At 49.0% G+C, this 19263-nt stretch overlaps 1 protein-coding gene and 1 long non-coding RNA gene across 2 annotated transcripts in view; both read left to right on the top strand.

Moving 5' to 3' along the window:
• METAP2 (methionyl aminopeptidase 2) overlaps positions 1–19263 on the top strand; it is an 817888-nt gene that overhangs the window by 740981 nt on the left and 57644 nt on the right. The window lies entirely within an intron of this gene.
• LOC126930317 (uncharacterized) overlaps positions 11522–19263 on the top strand; it is a 590715-nt gene continuing 582973 nt past the window's right edge. Inside the window, exon 1 of the long non-coding RNA XR_007717564.1 lies at positions 11522–11538. This is a non-coding gene — a long non-coding RNA (uncharacterized LOC126930317). The remainder of the gene's footprint in view (positions 11539–19263) is intronic.

Raw genomic sequence — 19263 nt, forward strand, 5'->3', positions numbered from 1 at the left:
TAAAATCTCTGTTTCCTCTTTGTTATTTCCACCCAGTGATACTAGGGCCCAGGGAAGAGGAGGTAATAAGGCAGGTGCCCTTTCCTCCTCCTTCCCCTTTTTAGGCACTTCTGTGTGTGACTGAGCCAGGGCTGCTCTAATGAAAGCCCATAACGTTAGAGATTTTACTGGGACCTGTTGCCTTTGTGCCTGATGTTGTTTAAGACTTCTCCCTACTTGTTCCAGAGTTCTACATCTGTCCTTCCTTCTGGGAACCATGGGTTTGGGATTACAGCAGTTTGTATTATTATGTCCCTTAATTGAGCCTGTGAAACTGATGCTCCACTAGCCTTAAGCAACAATCTTTTAACACGTCTATATACTGTTTCTGTTGAGCTAATAACTGTTGTCCCATAATGAAAACTCAACTTGAACCAACTTCCCCCAGAACTTGGTAACCTAGAGTGGGCACCAACAACTTACTGATGACTCACTGACTTGACCGCGCGGTCCTTCTTCACCTCCAGGGGTCCGTCGCGTTCCTCACACTTCTTTCACAGGTTGCCTTACAAGGGGCTCCAACTGTGGGGGGGGGTCTGTTTCTGCAGACCCCTGACTTTCCTCACACGGGGCACCAATTGAGGTATTGCTCCTCACAAGAGGGCATTACCCTGGCCCAAACGACAGATGAATAGCACGTGCACTGACACACAGATAACTCCGACCGACAGCCTGCACACCAAGAGAGGTTTGTCAGTGGGGTCCGGCCTCTATCGGCTCGGCAGGCTTGCATTAATTCATTAAGATTAGTTAACAAAAGCTTGACTCAACACAGTTAGAGGGTAATTGACATCGTGGACATCCCCAGTAAAAAGCATACATCAAAGGCTTAAGGCTTAAGACCACATGAGTAAACAAGTTAACTAGATAACTTCCCCACATCCCGCTGTTTACTACTCTAATTTATTTAACTAAAGGTAATGGGACCAGGCTGCTTTCAGCTTGGTCTATTACCGAAGTCATATGAAAACCCTCAGGCCTTCCAAAAAGGTTTTGTGGCTATCATAACTAATATTTTTCCCACCAGCCTGATTGAATCCCAATATGACTCCATCTCAGAAAAAAAAAAAAAAAAGAAAAAAAAAGAGAAACTTAAAGGCCGATGCCATGGCTCATGCCTGCAATTCCAACACTTTGGAAGGCCAAGATGGGAGGATTGCTTGAGGTGAGGAGTTCAAGACTAGCCTGGACAATATAGTGAGACCCCAGTTTCTACAAAAAGAGAGCATGAGAAACTTGAACTGAGCACACGTAACTTTCTTGTTGCTCCCAGTGTGTCTGGAGTTGGTTCCTGCCAGTGGGTTCGTGGTCTCACTGACTTCAAGAATGAAGCTGCGGACCTTTGCAGTGAGTGTTACAGCTCTTAAAGATGGCACGGAACCAAAGAGTGAGTGGTAGCAAGATTCACTGTGAAGAGCAAAAGAACAAAGCTTCCACAGTGTGGAAGGGGACCTGAGTGAGTTGCTGCTGCTGGCTGGAGTGGCCAGCTTTTCTTCCCTTATTTGTCCCCTCCCATGTTCCGTTTCTGTCCTGTCAGAGTGCCTTTTTTCAATCCTCCCCATGATTGGCTACTTTTAGAATCCTGCTGATTGGTGCATTTTACAGAGCACTGATTGGTGCATTTTACAAACCTCTTGTAAGACAGGAAAGTTCCCCAAGTCCCCACTCGACCCAGAAAGTCCAGCTGGCCTCATCTCTCAATGCCCCCTCTAAACAGGACACCCCAACTGCTGTTGGGAAATGGACAATGACCACTCTAGCTACTTCCCGCTGGATAGGGGTGAAGAAGGGGCCCTGCAGTTGTAGTGTCCTCCAGAGGGGAACTCTCTAGGCCAGTCAAAGAGCCAGTGGGTCGGTACAGGGGTCCTTGGTAGAAGTTGTGAGTTGAGATCATTTAGGATTCCATTTGTCAGACCATCTGTAGCTTGATGGCCTCAATCCTGGAAGAAACAAATTTGACAAGGAGGTTAAAAATACAGGGCCCGAAGGTGAGTAATAGCAAGATGGCTGGCATGGGACCTAAAAAGGGGAGAAGCCATGTTGCCCAACTCCAGAGGTTGGCATAAGAGTTTGAAAGGCTTTGTCTGATTTCAGAAGCCTTTTCCTGTAAATGCCAGGAGGTGTCTCATACTATCCCTGACTGGTTAGTGTAAAAACAACACTCTTCCCCTAAGAAGGTGCAGAGTCCTCCTTTCTCAGCAGTGAGGAGGTCTAGGCCTCAGTGGTTTTGGCGTCACTGCTGCCAAAGAGTCTATTTGGGATTGTAGAGTAAGGATAGATTTTGTTGTTTCCTGCCAACTGTCTGAGAAATCCTTTGAGAGTGTGTGGTAGTAGGATAATGAAGTAGATAAACTGGCTATTCCGGTTCCTGTAGCTGTGGCCATTCCTAACCCTATAAGTAGGGGTATTAGTTGTATGACCCTGTGCTGACGGACTTGAGCTTTGAGGGGCACTGATAGGGTCTGATTTCCTGTGGCAATGTCAATGTTGGGACTTAGGAAGCCTAAGGTGCAGGTGCCTGTCCAGTTGGTGGGGAGGCAGATATAGGTTGAAGTTCCATGTAAGAAGAATATGCCTTGGCTGGGTAGACAGAACTGGCTGTGTATGTTAAAAAGGTGTGTGAGTTTGTTGTTTTCATTTTCTCATACTCTTAGAGTACTTGCTAAGGTAGCTCTAGTAAGTGGCTGGAAAGAGGTGTTAGGAGCAAACTGAGTGGCTCCCTGTGTTCTATTTTCCCATTGGAGAAAAAAACCATTTTGTATCTACTAGGAACCATTTGAGAGAGTGATTGAAAGAGGGGATGAGAAGGCATTCACTAGTGGTGGGGGCGCTGCTGTAGGGGGTCCAGGAGTGAATGGTCATGCAGGGAGTATGTTTGCCATTACAAAACCTGGACTGTTCGTTAAGCAGGGAGGAGGTGATTTTTGGAAGCCCTGAGAAGCGAACAAGCCATCTGAATGGAGGTGTTTGGGTGACTCAGAAGTTACTATGATCAGTTGGGGCTTGAAGTTGTAGGGTGTAATTACACTGATGGGATAGTAGGCACCCCAGGGGCAGGCCTGATAACAGGTTGCGTTGGATGCATATAGGGGCCTGGAAAGTTAAGACAGTATTCGTGGTTACAGGGCCGTGTATGGGCTTTTCATTGCTCGTGTAATAGGTGAGGTTGGAAACGTAAGGACGTAAAAGCTAGATTGTGCATCCTATTAGAGTAATTTTGGTCCTATCAGAGATGAGGAAGTCGGCTAATGATTACATATTTAGAAGTTGTAAAGGGTCTCTTCTTTCATAACGGGGGTGGTAGGTTAAGTTAGTAAACTTTTTTTTTTTTTTTTTTTTTTTTTTTTGTTTGCGGGAATGGGAGTGGCAACGTAAGCAGTGGCTGATGGAGAGATACAAAGCCAACAGTCGTTTGCCAGGGAAGGATTGGACTGGTTTAACAGAGAGTGGGTTAAGTTGAGACTCTTGTAGAGGTAATTAGGAGCTAGTGGAAGGGGAGGGGCGACTATGTGGGGTATCCAAGGAAGCAGGAGGGATAGATAGGCAAAGAGTTAGTAGGAAGGTAAAGAGGGTCCCCAGGAAGATGAGGTCATTTTATTCAATCTGAGTTAAAAGTAGGAGTAAATTGCTGTTAGAGGGAAGGATGATAGAAAAAGGTTGATGTGATTAGGATTTTTGTCCCGGCAGAAGCTACAGTATATGGTCCTACTGCAAAGAGTATGGTTAGTATACTGCTTAACAATGTGATAAAACAGTAAAAGGATTCCATTAAAGGGGAAAGGAGAAGTGTTAAAGATTATGTAGGTTTTCACTTATCTTTTTTTTTTTTTTTTGAGATGGAGTCTCGCTCTGTCGCCCAGGCTGGAGTGCAGTGGCGCGATCTCCACTCACTGCAAGCTCCACCTCCCAGGTTCATGCCATTCTCCTGCTTCAGCCTCTCGTGTAGATGGGACTACAGGTGCCCACCAACGCGCCCGGCTAATTTTTGTATTTTTTTTTTAGTAGAGACGGGGTTTCACCGTGTTTGCCAGGATGGTCTCGATCTCCTGACCTCGTGATCCGCCCCTCTCAGCCTCCCAAAGTGCTGGGATTACAGGCGTGAGCCACCGCTCCCAGTCCACTTATCTTTTTAAGTAGGAAGGGGTTTTTCCTCAGGATCAGCTATAGGGGCCTTTTTAGTCTGGGATGTTTACTTCTGAAATAGGAGATGCAAGTCCTCTAATGGTTCGCAGGTGTATTGAGGCTGGTCTGGCTGATCTTGGAACTCCTGAGCTGACGGTCCCACAGGTTCTTCAGGGAGTGTCCAAAGTTTAACTTGGGTGTGGTGAATCCAAGATTCCACTCCTGCCACCTTAACTGCAGTGGGGGTACAGAGGATTACTAAGTTTGGTCCTTCCCACAAGGAATTCATCGATGGGGAGGTAGAGGGGATGGACTTGACCAACACTAGATCTCCCGGTTGGAACAATTCTGTTCCCTTGTTTCTGCGACATCCTTCGGGTAGGTTTTTAGGGTTTTGTTGCTATTTTGCCAAGGAAGTTATGTAATGCCCAGACCCTCTGTTCCCCAAAGAAGACCACCAGAGTCCAGAGTCAAAGCCAAGCAGCAAGTTCAAACTTGGTCCCTCCATTACACAGCATACAAGAGGGCCCCGAACAATGCGAGTGTTTGCTTTTTATAGCCCGAAAGTTACAGGGGAACAAAGGAATTCTTTTGGTTCCCGTGCTTTCAGTAAAACTTTGAACGGCTGTCTCCTTATCGGAGACTTTCTAGGTGGTGTTTGTACTGGGCCCAGGAAGTTTGAGAGATATGTGGCGATATGTGGTGAGATGGGAGGATGGGATGTGTTTGTACTGGGCTCAGGAAGTTTGAGAGATATGTGGCGATATGTGGTGAGATGGGAGGATGGGGTGTGTTTGTACTGGGCTTGTTTGTTTTGAGCCCGGGGCTGAGGAATGTGCCCGGCTCCTCTCATTCCCCCCTTCTTTTCAGGTATCTCTAGAGCCAATCTTGGGTCTTACAAGTCTGATTCTGTTTCAGCGTCTACAGGTTGGTATTGGGCTCTGAGGACCATGAGTTGTACAGTGTCAAACCTTTCTCTAACGAACCGCAAAATTCTGTTAACAACACAAGGTCCTACGGTAAGCAGAAATAGAAGACTCAGCAGGGGTCCAAGGAAGGGGGCTAACAGAGAAAACATAGATGAGTTCCACCATTGGTCTGCAGCTGAAGCAAACTGCCGTGTTCTTACTTCTGTGCTTAACTTGCGTAACTGTTGGACCCGGTCCTCCACAAGTCCTGATTCATTTATGTAGAAACAACAGTCTTCCTTTAGGAACATACACGTACCCCCTTTTTCAGCAGTGAGTAGGTCTAAGGCCCTCCGGTTCTGTAAGGTTACCTGTGCTAGGGACGTGAGCTGCCGCTGGAGGGAGGCAAGGGACTCAGCTGACTCCTCCATAGCAATGGCAAATTGTTGGTACAGCTTGTTACTTTCTATGAGGGTGTGACCTAAGGCTCCCCCCGCCAGTCCGGCTGCCATGAAGGATGCGGTGAGGGAGATTCCTGCAATGAGGGGGAGAAATATGGCTCGTGCAGGTCTCGGTCTAGGGACTGGGTGAATAACAGCACTGGTCCAGTTACCGGTATACCCTAGGAACTCTCCGGCAGTGAGTAGAGTCAACCGGGGAACTAATGTGACAGGAAGACACAGTAGGTTGGTAACAGAGGGGCTTGATAGGTTTTTAGATAATGTTCCATTACACCAGAAGAATATGCCTGACGGAGCCCTTAAGGTGATATTAGGGGGCAATGCAGTGATGTTGCAGAGGCTGGAATTAGTTCCTGAGAAACAGTAGGGAAACTTTTCTTGACTGGGGTTTAGGTATAGTGGCACGTTAGGGATAGGGGCATATGAGAGGTTTCGGTGGTTGTTAGCTAGGGCGGAGGTAGAGGATCCCCATAGCAGGGGGACAGCGGTTAGCGGTGGACGCCCTAGAGTGGCACACAGAAAGCAGCCAGACAGGCTGTGACGTCCTGTAAGGTTAGCAAGTTCTAATCCTTCTTGCAATAATTTTAACCAGGAAAAAGGACGTAAATCTTGTGTCAGGCGGTTTTCTTGTCGCTGGATATTTCCATGGACCAGGGGCCGTACCTGCACTAGACCCCGCCACAGATAGAGGTGACTGCTAGGCCATGTGGAGGCGGAGGAGTAGTATACAGCCCCGTGTTGAGGCGTGGTCCAGCGGGAGTTCCAGGGGTCTCTAACTATCCATGTATATGAAAGGTCTCCATCTCGTCTACAATGGAAGGGCCATCTGGGATCTATCTGTTCTTTTTCACCCCACCATTGGTATTTATGGACGATACAATAGTTATAAGGGCAGCCGGCACTTTGGTGCCACCAATAGTGCTTACAATTGTATTGAGTCTGATCATACTCGAAGCATATCATTGGTGCCACTGGTTTGGCTATTGGGAAATCGGTAAAATTTAGTAAAATTGGGCTATTGCACCCTGTGGAGGGGCAATCTGCACTGGCCACTAATTTCCCGGGCTTATGAGGTTGCCCAGGGTGGGTTTGGTTTTCATAAAGCCAGAATCTCCAGACAAAGGGGTTAGGAGCTGGCTTTATGTTTTCTCCAGCGGTCACTAGGGCGACTAACGTTAGAGTCAGACTACCTAACTGCATGTTTGCAGTGAGCTATGCTGTCGGCGCAGGGTGAGTTTTAAGGGGTTGTTCTTAGCTCTGTCCACAGTCCATGTGTCCGGTGCTTCAGCCGCTGCCGTGATTGGTCCCAGGAGGTCGGAGGTTGGGTCCACCGGCTTGACGTGGGTGTAGTGGATCCACGACGCGATGCCTTCTACCTTTAGGGCGGTGGGTGTGGTTAGGAGTACCTGGAGTGGTCCTTTCCACCTGGGTTCTAGGGTCTCTTGTCAGTGTCGCTTGACCAGGACCCAGTCTCCTGGCTGGTACGGATGGGGTGTCGGCGGGGGACCCGTCTCATATAGTTCCTTCAGCTTGGGCCAGATTTCTTGATGAATTTTCTGCAAGGCTTGTAGGGAAAATAAGAGTTCAGAGACATTTTCTGTTTCAGACTTGAGTAGATCATCTTTTAGGCTGGGAACTAGGGGTGGGGGTCTACCATACATGATTTCATAAGGGGTAAGGCCCAGTCTGTAAGGGGTATTACGGGCCCGGAACAGAGCGTAGGGGAGAAGGACTACCCAATTAGCGCCAGTCTCCATAGTCAATTTAGTTAAGGTCTCTTTTAAGGTCTGATTCATCCTTTCTACCTGTCCTGAACTCTGGGGCCTGTAAGCGCAATGGAGTTTCCAATTTGCCCCAAGGATGGAAGCCAAATCCCGACTTACCTTAGCGACGAAAGCGGGCCCGTTATCTGACCCTATCTGGACGGGGAAGCCATACCTGGGAAGGATATCTTCCAGAATTTTCTTTGCTACGACCTGAGCAGTTTCTCTTTTGGTTGGGAATGCTTCAGTCCACCCTGAAAAAGTATCTACAAAGACAAGTAAGTACCAGTACCCGTACTTTCCTGGCTTTATTTCAGTAAAATCTACTTCCCAGTAGATACCGGGCCTGGTTCCCCTGAGCCTTGTTCCTGTTGCAGCTTGAGATTGGGGGTATGCGTTGTTAAGCTGGCAGACTTTGCAACTGGTCACGATACTGCTGGCCGTCTCAGCTTATGTCTGATTTTGAGCTTGGAGCGTCTGATCAGGTCTATCATCCGCCGGGCCCCCAGGTGGGTGGTTCGGTGGATGTGTTCTAACACCTGTTGTCCTAATTTTTCTGGTAGGATGGTTTGGTCATTAGTATCAGTCCACCACCCATTCTGGACTTGTTTCAGGGGAAGTTTGTCTATCCACTGGAGATCTTGTTCTGAATACTCAGGGAAATATGGCAAGTCCCGGGGGCCCGGGTCAGGGAGCTGGAGTGTAAGGAGTTGGCTGGGAGCCTTTGCCACATTCCTTGCAGTTTGGTCTGCCAGAAAGTTGCCTTGAGCAGTTGGAGTAGTTGGTTTCTGGTGCCCTGGGCAATGCACAATGGCTAACTTTTCTGGCCTGCATAGGGCTGTTAGCAGGGCTAGGATCTCTTGCTTGTTTTTTATCTCTTTTCCTTCAGCCGTCAGTAACCCTCGCTCCCTGTAAATGGCCCCATGTATATGCGCCGTTGCAAAAGCATATCGGCTGTCTGTATATACTGTCAGCTTCTTCCCCACCCCTAAGGTAAGAGCTTGGGTGAGCGCTATCAGTTCAGCCTTCTGGGCCGATGTCCCCGGGGGCAGGGGTTCCGCCCAGATTACCTCAGTCTCTGAAGTCACTGCCGCTCCAGCGTACCTCTGGCCTTGATGCATGAAGCTGCTCCCATCAGTGAACCAGACGAGGTCGGCATCAGGAAGTGGGCGGTCCTGCAGGTCTTCTCGAACTCCGTGCACCTGAGCTAGTATCTCGGTGCAGTCATGGAGTGGGGCGTCCAGGTCCGGGTTGGGCAGCAGCGAGGCAGGGTTTAAGGTCGTTGGGGGCAGGAAAGTTATCCTGAGAGGATTTAGTAGTAGTCCTTGGTAGTGGGTGAGCCGGGCATTACTCATCCATCGATTAGGTGGCTGTTTGAGTACACCTTCGATGGCATGTGGAGTAACGACCCGCAGTTCCTGTCCCATGACAAGTTTATCAGCATCTTGCACCATCAGAGCCGTGGCCGCAATCATTCGGAGACAAGGGGGCCACCCGGCAGCCACTGGGTCTAACTTCTTTGACAGGTAGGCAACTGGCCTCCGCCAGGGGCCTAAGTTCTGAGTTAGTACCGCCTTGGCGACACCCGTATTCTCATCCACATATAGGTGGAAGGGCTTGGTAACATCAGGTAGCCCCAGTGCAGGCGCAGAGAGTAAGGCGGTTTTAATCTGTTGGAAAGCCGACTCGGCTTCGTCTGTCCAATTAAATGGCTGCTGCCCCCGGGTTGCCTGATACAAGGGTTTAGCCAGTTCTGCGAACCCAGGTATCCATAGTCTGCAAAATCCCGCTGACCCCAGGAATTCCCTCACTTGTCGGGTGGATTGTGGCCTGGGGATCTGCAGAACAGTTTGTTTCCGGGCGTCTGTTAACCAGCGCTGCCCTTCTTTAAGCAGGTACCCTAGATATGTTACCTCTGGCTTACAGATTTGGGCTTTCTTTGCCAAGGCTCGGTAGCCCAGATTCCCCAGAGCTTGTAAGAGACCCTTGGTCCCTTGGATGCAAGCTTCTTGGGTCTCAGCAGCAATTAGGAGGTCATCAACATACTGCAGTAAAGTTATTTCAGGGTGTTTGCGTCGGTACTCACCCAGGTCTTCATGGAGGGCCTCATCGAACAGGGTAGGAGAGTTTTTAAATCCCTGCGGCAGCCTGGTCCATGTCAATTGGCCACTTATGCCTCTATCAGGGTCATTCCACTCGAAGGCGAAGAGCTTTTGGCTCTGAAGGGCTAAAGGCAAACTGAAGAAAGCATCTTTCAAATCTAAAACAGTGTACCATTGATGTTTAGGTTTTAAGGTACTCAGGAGGGTATACGGGTTAGGCACAGTTGGATGTATGCCCACAACTCTCTTATTGATTTCTCTTAAGTCTTGTACAGGTCTGTATTCTCCACTATTAGGTTTTCGTACCGGCAACAATGGAGTATTCCAGGGCGAGTGACATGGGCGAAGGACCCCTTGGTCAAGGAGCCGGCGGATATGCGGGGCAATTCCTTTCTTGGCCTCTAGGGGCATCGGGTATTGGCGTACCCGCACGGGGTCTGTCTCAGGCTTAAGTTCAACAAACAAGGCAGGATGGTGTTTTGCTAGTCCTAAGCCCCCCGTTTCCACCCAAGCTTCTGGATATTGCTGGAGCCAGGCTGCTATGTCCTGGTCAGGGGCCGCTTGCTCCTGGTGGAGCCGGTACTCATCTTCTAGGGTTATAGTCAGGACGGACATGGGCCGATTGTGGGAGTTGGTCACGACCGGCCCTTCAGGGAGGAAATGGATCTGTGCTCCCATTTTAGTTAGCAGGTCTCTCCCTAATAAGGGACAGGGGCTCTCAGGGATGACCAGGAAAGAATGGGTTACATTCTTGGCTCCGAGGTTTACTGTCCTTTGTGTTGTCCATGGGTATTTCTTAACTCCTGTGGCCCCTTGTACCCACGAGGACTTGGAGGATAATTTCCCATTGGTTTTAACTAAGACTGAGTGCTGTGCTCCCGTGTCGACCAAGAACTGGACTGGGGACCCCTCCACTTGCAAAGTTACCCTAGGTTCGGGGAGGGGATCCGAACCCCGTCTTCCCTAGTCTTCATCTTGAGTGACTAGTACGGGTGTAGACCTAGGGGGTCCCTGTCCTCGTTGTTTCTTTTTGGGGCAGTCTCTTACCCAGTGGCCAGCCTCCTTGCAGTAGGCACATTGGTCTTTTCTCAGATTATCATGCCTGGGGGGCCGCCTAGGTTGGGTGTACTCTGGCTGTAGATGCTCTTTCTGTACCACTGCTGCCAGGACCTTGGTCATTTTTTCAGTGACCTTAAATTGCCTTTCCTCTGGAGTATCTCTGTTATTGTAAACCCGCTGGGCTATCTGAAGGAGGTCTTGAATCCGCTTTCCTTCCAAGTCTTCTAATTTTTGGAGTTTTCGTTTAATATCTGGGGCTGCCTGATTTACGAAAGACATTACAACAGCTGCCTGACTTCCTGGAGCCTCTGGATCTATGGGGGTGTACTGTCTAAAAGCTTCCATTAATCTTTCTAAGTAGGTGGCTGGGCTCTCTGTCTTTCCCTGCAGAATAGAATATACTTCAGCCAAATTAGTGGGCTTGCGAGCAGCTGCCCGGAGACCTGCCATTAGAGTCTGGCGATAAAGGTGTAGCCGTCCCCTACCTTCTGCCGTGTTGTAGTTCCACACTGGCCTGGTCAGAGGAAAGGTCGCGTTTATGAGGTCGGGGTTGGCAGTCGGTTGACCGTCGTCCCCCGGGACCAGCTTTCTAGCTTCTACCTGTATTCTCTCTCGCTCTTCCGTGGTAAACAAGATTCAGAGGAGCTGCTGGCAATCATCCCAAGTGGGCTGGTGGGTGAACATGACACTATCCAGTAAAGCCAGTAAATCTTTGGGGTTGTCTGAAAACCGAGCACTCTGAGTCTTCCAGTTATACAGATCACTGGTGGAGAATGGCCAGTACTGGAGCCTGGGGATTCCTGTGTCATCTGGGGGTCCTATTTCCCGAAGGGGTAAAGCCACCGTGGAGTCAGGTGGCTGGGGGGGGCTAGCCCGCGAAGTGCGCCCTCGCGTCCGCCCCGCTGGCCCTTCAAAGTTACCTTCCCTGTCAGCGGGCCCATGTGTGCCGGCCGCCTCCCCTCCGCCTGCTCCCTCCCGCGACTCAGTCCGGGGGGTCGGGGCCTGGGGCCCGGAGGGGTACGGAGGGGGTTCTGTGAACAATGGGTCCCCGCTATCAGGTAGAACAGGATGGGGGGGGCAGTTGGTTGCTTGGATTTTAGTGGTCGAGCAACCAGTGCCTTACAGGGTTCAGAGGCTAATTGGAAAGGGGACAGCCAAGGAGGCGGGTTCTCAACAAGGTCCTGCCATATGAGAATATATGGGATTTGATCTAAGTGGCCCGCACGCCCAGGTAGGAAAATCTTGGACTTTACCCTAGTGATGACCGCAGGTCGGAAGGTCCCTTCGGGTGGCCACCCTACATCAAAGGCGGGCCATTCGGAGCGACACAGAGTAATTAGCTTTCCTTTCCTGATTTCCATACCAAGATCATGGCCCCTTGCTCTTACTTCTTTGAAATTATTTGTAAAGAGAGATAGGGGAGTGCTCTGGGTATTACCCATCCTGTAATAATTTGTAGTCTCTTCCTGTAAAGGAATATGTGTTTGAATCCCTGCAAAGGAAATCTGATCTGACTTATTAATGATATTTAGTACCGCAGACCGGCGCTCGGGGCAGTTCAGGTCAGACAGCTACTGCCCGAACCCCAAACACACTCGGGGCAGTTCAGATCAGAGACAGCTACTGCCCAAACCGCAAACGCGCTCGGGGCAGTTCAGATCAGAGACAGCTACTGCCCAAACGCCAAACCAGCGCTCGGGGCAGTGCAGATCAGAGACAGCTACTGCCCAAACTGCAAACGCGCTCGGGGCAGTGCAGATCAGAGGCAGCTACTGTCCAAGCCCCAAACCGGCGCTCGGGGCAGTTCAGATCAGAGACAGCTACTGCCCAAACCCCAAACCGGCGCTCGGGGCAGTGCAGATCAGAGACAGCTACTGCCCAAACTGCAAACGTGCTCGGGGCAGTTCAGATCAGAGACAGCTACTGCCCAAACGCCAAACCAGCGCTCGGGGCAGTGCAGATCAGAGACAGCTACTGCCCAAACTACAAACGCGCTCGGGGCAGTTCAGATCAGAGACAGCTACTGCCCAAACCGCAAACACGCTCGGGGCAGTTCAGATCAGAGACAGCTACTGCCCAAACCCCAAACCAGCGCTCGGGGCAGTGCAGATCAGAGACAGCTACTGCCCAAACTGCAAACGCGCTCGGGGCAGTTCAGATCAGAGACAGCTACTGCCCAAGCCCCAAACTGGTGCTCGGGGCAGTGCAGATCAGAGACAGCTACTGCCCAAACCGCAAACGCGCTCGGGGCAGTTCAGATCAGAGACAGCTACTGCCCAAACCGCAAACGCGCTCGGGGCAGTTCAGATCAGAGACAGCTACTGCCCAAGCCCCAAACCGGCGCTCGGGGCAGTGCAGATCAGACGAGACCCAGGGGACGTCTCCCACCGGTCTCCGCTGGTCGTCCTATAGCGCGTCCGCCAGGACTGTGCCAGCTCCAGTTTCAGACCTCGCGAGTCACAGATTCAGATTCAGAACAGACACAGACAGACAAATTCAGATTCAGAACAGACACAGACAGACAAATTCAGATTCAGAACAGACACAGACAGACAAACGGAGATGAGCCAGCTCACCTATCAGTAGATCGATCCTAGCAGATCCGTTGACCAGGGGTCTGGTGGGCTTGGGGAATCCCGGACGAGCCCCCAGATGTAATGCCCAGACCCTCTGTTCCCCAAAGAAGACCACCAGAGTCCAGAGTCAAAGCCAAGCGGCAAGGATCTTTATGACAAGTTCAAACTTGGTCCCTCCATTACACAGCATACAAGAGGGCCCCGAACAATGCGAGTGTTTGCTTTTTATAGCCCGAAAGTTACAGGGGAACAAAGGAATTCTTTTGGTTCCCGAGCTTTCAGTAAAACTTTGAACGGCTGTCTCCTTATCGGAGACTTTCTAGGTGGTGTTTGTACTGGGCCCAGGAAGTTTGAGAGATATGTGGCGATATGTGGTGAGATGGGAGGATGGGATGTGTTTGTACTGGGCTCAGGAAGTTTGAGAGATATGTGGCGATATGTGGTGAGATGGGAGGATGGGGTGTGTTTGTACTGGGCTTGTTTGTTTTGAGCCCGGGGCTGAGGAATGTGCCCGGCTCCTCTCAGTTATATCCTTGACCAAGTTGGCTATTTCCTGATCAAGTAGGAGGTCATTTGTGAGAAAAGGTTGTCCATACAGCATTTCATATGAACTGAGCCATAATTTCGGATTCTCTACAAGGCCATGGACAACACAGTAGGCCATGGGAGATGAGTTTCTTGTGTTAGTTTCCTTAAGTGCCTCTTAAGTGTTTCATTTGCCTTCTCGACCTTCCCCGAGGATTGTGGCCTCCAGGTGCAGTAATGGTGATATTGTATCCCTAGCGCCCTGGAAATTCCCTGAGTTACCGTGGCTTTAAAAGCCGAACCATTGTTGCTTTGTAAGCTTTAGGGAAGCCCAAATCTAGGAATTATTCATGAATTAGGACTGTAACCACTTCCTGAGCCTTCTCCTTCTTGCAAGGGAAGGCTTCTATCCAATTTGTAAAGGTATCAACACAGACCAACAAGTATTGAAATCTGCTTGACTTAGTCATATGGGTAAAGTCTAACTGCCAGTCCTCTCCAGGATAGTGCCCTATTCTTTGTTCCCCCAGAGGGGCCTTATGATGGACCAAGGGATTATTCCTTTGGCACACCTCACAGGCCTTTACTACTTGTCAGATGGTCTGGAGGAGATCTGGCCCTGTAAATAGGGATTTGGCCATTTGATGAGTGCTCGCAATACCCATATGAAAAGTTTGGTGGAGGGTCTTAAGTATTTTCCACTGGCTGGCTTCAGGTATGAGTACCTTTCCCTCTTCTGTCGTTAACCACTGCAAGGGGAGAAAACTATGCCCCTGTGAAAGTCCCCATTCTGTTTTGGTTGGGGAATACTGGGGCTAAATCTCTTAGAGGGGGTTGTTCCATACCAAGGGTCCTTCCATAGGTATTTCTAATGGGAGGTTCTGCCTGGCGGCAATTTTGGCCTCAGCGTCTGCCCAATGGTTTCCTTCTGCCTTTTCTCCTTCACCTTTTTGATGGCTTTGGCAGTGTAAGACTGCGACCTCCTTGGGTTTTAGCACTGTGTGCAATAACTCCATGATTCCCTTGTGGTATTTAATGGGGATTCCCCCATAGATTAGGAACTCCCTTTCTTTCCATATTGCAGCATGGGCATGTAGGATTAGATAAGCATACTTGATATCTGTATACACATTTATTCTTTTTTCCTTTCCCAGTTCTAAGGCTTGGGTAAGTGCCACTAGTTCTGCTAACTGGGTGCTGGTCCCTGGGGGAAGAGGCCTACTTTCCAGTACTGTTACATCACTCACTATGGCATAACCTGCCCTTTGTATCCCATTCTCCACAAATGAACTTCCATAGGTCTATAGGTTAAGGTCAGGATTAGCTAAAGGGACTTCTAACAGATCCTCTCGGGTGGCATAAGTCTGGGCTACGATTTGTTGGCAGTCATGCTTGATTGGTTCCCCATCCTCTGGGAGAAAAGTAGCAGGGTTGAGGGCCACACACATGCGTATTTGAAGCACTGGTTCCTCAAGGAGTAGCACCTGGTATCTAAGCAGGCAGTTGTCTGACAGCCATAAATTTCCTTTGGCACCTAGTATGCTATTTACATTATGAGTAGTCCAGATGGTGAGATCCTTTCCTTGTATTATTTTGATAGCCTCTGATACGAAGCTGGCCACCACCACAACTACCTGTAAAAAGTGAAGCCAGCCTTTTGCTACTACATCAGTTTCCTTACTTAGGTAGGCCACTGGTTGTGGGGTTGTCCCACGAGATTGAGTAAGGACTCTGAGAGCCATTCCCGCTCTCTCGGTAACGTATAAAGAGAAGTTTTGTCCTGTGGGAAGGCTTAAGACTGGAGCTTGTACTAGGGCCTGCTTTAAGGTTTTGAAGGCTGTTTCTGCCTCTGGTTCCCATTCTACTAGATGAGTATTTGCCCTCTAATTCTCCTTAATTAGAGTATAGAGTAGCCTGGCCATCTCACTGTATCCAGCCCATAGTCGGCAAAAGCTGGTGATCCCAAGGAACCCCCGCAACTCTTTTAATGTCTTAGGGCAAGGACAAGCCAGTATAGGCTGTATTCGTTCTTTGCTGAGGGCCCTGGTTCCTCTGGCTAAGTTTAGGCCTAAATATTTGACTTATTGTAGGCATATCTGGGTCTTCAATTTAGATGCCTTGTACCCTTGCTTAGCTAGAAAGTTCAAGAGATCTAGAGTAGCCTGCTGGCATGAGGCTTCCAAACTGGTAGCCAAAAGTAAATCCCACATACTGAAGGACCAGAGTGCCTGGACTTGAGAAGTGGCCTAGATCTTGGGCCAGTGCCTGACCAAATAGATGAGGGCTATCCCTAAACCCTTGAGGTAAGACTGTCTACGTAAGTTGGGACGTGTGGTCTGTGGGATCCTCAAAGGCAAAGAGAAACTGGGAGTTAGAATGCAGGGAAATGCAGAAGGTGGCATCCTTGAGGTCCAGAACAGTGAACCATTCTGCTTCCTCTGGTATTTGAGGGAGCAGGGTATAAGGGTTGGATACAACTGGATATAGAGGAATTACTGCCTCACTGGTGAGTCTAAGATCTTGCACTAGTCTCCACTGACCATTCAGTTTTTGTACTCCTAGAATTGAGATGTTGCAGGGACTGCTGCATTTTCTTACTAAGTCTTGAACTTTTAAATGTCTAACAATGTCCTGTAATCCTTTATGAGTTCAGGCCTTAAGGGATATTGCCTTTGATAAGGAAAAGTGGTAGGGTCTGTTAGCCTGATTTGGACTGGGCGAACATTTTTTTGCCCTTCCGAATTGTCCTTCCAATGCCCAGACTTCAGGTTGATTCCATCCTCAAGAAGGGGACAGCAAATGGGTAACTTGTTCCCCATATTCATATAGATAATAGCTCCAGCTTTGGCCAATATGTCCCTCCCTAATAAGGATGTGGGACTTTAAGGCATAACAAGAAAGGCATGTGAAAAGAGCAAAGTCTCCCAATTACAACTAAAGAGGTGGGAGAAATACCTGGTTACAGGCTGTCCCAAGATTCCTCGGATAGTAACAGACCTTGGGGTCACCGTCTGGGGCAGAAGATTAACACTGAGAAGGTCACGGTAGTGTCCAGGAGGAAGTCAATTTCCTGGCCCTCAGTGGTTAAACTTAGCCAGGGCTCAGTGAGGGTGATGACATGAGCTGGCGCTTGCCCCAGGCACCCTGAGTCCTGTTGTTGGAGCATCTGGTTGGGGACTTCTGGCCCGGAGAACCTTTGTCCTCTGGGGCAGTGTGCCTTCTAGTGATTGCCTTGGCATAGTGGACATGGGCGAGGGGGCAGCTTGTTCCTCATTGGACAATCTTTTTTAAAGTGTCCTTGCAAACCACACTGAAAACAAGCCCTACCAGGTGATTGGCCTGCTCTGTTTTCTGGCCTCTCTGAACCACCAAAGTTTGTTTGTCTGAGGGCCATGACTAAGGCTGCGGCCTTTCTCTAATCTCGCTTTTCCTTTTCAGCCTGTTCCTCTTGGTTCCTATTATAGAACACCGAGGTTGCCAGGTTTAATAATGCCTCCAAATTTTGTTCAGGGCCCAGGGCTAGCTTTTGGAGCTTTCTCCTGATATCTGTGACTGATTGGGTAATAAACTTATCTTTTAGGATCAACTGACCCTGAAGGGAGTTGGGTGACAGGGGAGTATATTTTTTAAGGCCTCCTGTAGTCACTCGAAGAAGGCAAAAGGATTTTCTTCCTTTCCCTGAGTTATGGTGGACATCATTGAATAATTCATGGGCTTTTTCCTAATTTTCCTTAGTCCTTCTAGAACACAGGTAAACAGATGTTTACGACTCCAGTCCCCATGATCTGAGTCTAGGTCCCAGTGGGGTTCCATACTGTGGACGGCTTGCTGACCGGTAGGGAATTTGTCCCTTTCTTTAGCTGTCATTCTATCATTCACTTGACTAAGATACCAGGTATCTCCAAACTCTCGGGCTACAGCTAAAGTCACATTCTTTTCATTAAAGGCCAGGGTTTGATCTAACAATAGCATGACATCTCTCCAAATGAGGTCGAAGGTTTGCCCTAGACCCTGTAGGACATCTATATACCTATCAGGATCATCTGAAAACTTCCCCAGGTCTACCTTGATCTGCTTTAAATCAGAGAGGGAGAAGAAGACATGTACCCGGATTGGGCCAAATTCCCCTCCCGCTACAGCTTGAAGGGGACATAACCGATAGCCCGAGGGGTTTTGTGGTCCCCTGGAGATTTCTTTGATTGTTTCCTTCTGGGTGGGGGAAATTAGAGGAGGCTTATCATTAATAGGAAGGGGAGCTGTAGGGAGGCTAGGATATGGGGGTAAGCTGAGAGGCCCTCCTGTGGAATATAAATCACAAGCTTTGCATAGTTGTGGATTATCCTTCAGTGAAAAGAAAGCTTGGACATAAGTTATTTCACTCCATTTGCCTTCCCTCTTACAGAAAAGGTCAAGCTGCCGGAAAGCATTGTAATTTATACTTCCCTCAGGTGGCCATTTTTTCCCATCAGAGAGAGAATATTGGGGCCAGACTGTAGTGCAGAAGAAAAGAAGCCCTTCTTTTTCAGGGTTTGCAGGTCAAATTGGTCCCAATGGCTTAGGATGCATTTCAAGGGTGAGCTTGTTGATGCCTGAATGTTTCCCATCTGAAAGAAAAAACCACCCCTGGTTTTGATCTGCTTTTTGTCCCCCCGCCCAAGAACCCACAACGGTCCCTGGACTTTGCTGTTCAGAATGGTTGTGCTCACCGAAGCAACAGTGAAAACACTAGGTTTCCTCCTAGATCACAAAGAGGACCGAGGAAGGTCGGATTTAGTGGCCCTTACCGATGCATTCTCAAAAACCTGTTAGTTAAAGTCCTAAGCATTTTCTCCTGTTGGTATTGACCTTACCCTTGTGCTATAAAGATGATATGCCTCAAAATGAAGTAGAGGGCCATACCCTGAGGGAGGGAAGGGATCTCCAGGGTTGGAAGAATGACACCTTTTGTCCTCAGTTCTCATCATATGAATAGGAAGGACATCCCCACAATTTTGGAGTCTATAATTTCTGAGGCTCCCCATATCCTAGCTTCAGGAATAACCTTTGTTAGGCCTGCTAGAATGATAAGGGATCCTAAAATTCCAGATAGTACCCCTCCTTCGGGCAAAAATTATGTCTTTCTGATTGGTGAGCCCAGGTGCCTAAAAAAGGGAGCAGAGTCCCGAAATTTATATTAGAAATCATCCTTATAGGAGAAACTAGAGGAACACCAGGGACAGGGAGTGTTTTTTAGAATCAGGACTAGCCTTGGAAAAGAGAGAGGAAGTTTGTCTGACAGGCATTAGGACCCAGGAGGCAAGGGTCAGGATAGATAGGATAGATGGGCGATAGATGGGTGAGTCTCGCTTGGGTGACATCACTTGGAGAGTTCCGCTCATGGCTACAGGATCAACCAACTTTTTGTCCAGACCCTGGAGCTGAATGGCTTTCCTCTCTGTCAACCCTCGGCTCAGCCCAGAAGTGCGGGAAAAGCAGAAGCTGGTTGCAGGCAAACCAATACTCCCGACTCCAAAGAGTCAGGGGTTGTTAGAGAGCCCTTTCCCAGAAAGTCTAACACCCATGTCTTAAGTCCAGCAGCCAAGCTAGTTGCTTTTAACTGGCTGACAGATGCCCAGGGTTTAGCCCCTGATTTCTAAGGAAAAATAGGACAGAATAGCAAGTGAAAGGGGTCTGATGGTACTCACCGCATGGCAATATCTCGGATGGGC

The sequence above is a fragment of the Macaca thibetana genome, chromosome 11, assembly GCF_024542745.1.
Source record: "Macaca thibetana thibetana isolate TM-01 chromosome 11, ASM2454274v1, whole genome shotgun sequence".
Taxonomy (NCBI): Eukaryota; Metazoa; Chordata; class Mammalia; order Primates; family Cercopithecidae; genus Macaca; species Macaca thibetana.